The sequence below is a fragment of the Hylaeus volcanicus genome, chromosome 9 (assembly GCF_026283585.1).
Source record: "Hylaeus volcanicus isolate JK05 chromosome 9, UHH_iyHylVolc1.0_haploid, whole genome shotgun sequence".
Taxonomy (NCBI): domain Eukaryota; kingdom Metazoa; phylum Arthropoda; class Insecta; order Hymenoptera; family Colletidae; genus Hylaeus; species Hylaeus volcanicus.
In genome coordinates this window covers 1,864,068-1,864,757 of record NC_071984.1, presented here as the reverse complement: position 1 = coordinate 1,864,757, position 690 = coordinate 1,864,068, and the positions used below count along the sequence as shown (strand labels likewise).

Genomic DNA, 690 nt, shown 5'->3' with positions numbered 1-690 from the left:
GGTAGGTTGATGTACCAACCTTCTAAATTTTCAACCTGACCCCCCCCTCAGAATGAATCTATGTATAACTTTAATTTAAACAGAAACATTTACCCGCCATTTTGGTAGGTTGATGTACCAACCTTCTAAATTTTCAACCTGACCCCCATCAGAATGAATCTGTGTATAACTTAAACAGAAATATTTAAACAGATAATTTAAACAGAAATATTTACCCGCCATTTTGTTAGTTTGATGTACCAACCTCCTAAATTTTCAACCTGACCCCCATCAGAATGAATCTATGTATAGGTTTAATTTAAACAGAAACATTTACCCGCCATTTTGGTAGGTTGATGTACCAACCTTCTAAATTTTCAACCTAACCCCCATCAGAATGAATCTATGTATAACTTAAACAGAAATATTTAAACAGATAATTTAAACAGAAATATTTACCCGCCATTTTGTTAGTTTGATGTACCAACCTTCTAAATTTTCAACCTGACCCCCATCAGAATGAATCTATGTATACCTAACCTAACTCTCAACCTGACTAGTAAAGCATGTATTTTATTTATTATTATTTTGTTGGAAATAGTAATAATCATAGTCATAATTACGCATAGATATGTTACGATTTCGAGACTAGGTTATTGCAATAGGGAGATCAGTTTGTAAAGTTACGAGGTTGGTACTGTAATGCCCCCC

The 690-nt window shown here is 33.6% G+C and overlaps 1 protein-coding gene across 9 annotated transcripts in view; it reads left to right on the top strand.

Annotated features, from left to right (window-relative positions):
- LOC128881896 (uncharacterized) overlaps positions 1 to 690 on the top strand; it is a 20,667-nt gene that overhangs the window by 4,711 nt on the left and 15,266 nt on the right. The gene's annotated exons all lie outside the window — the stretch shown is intronic.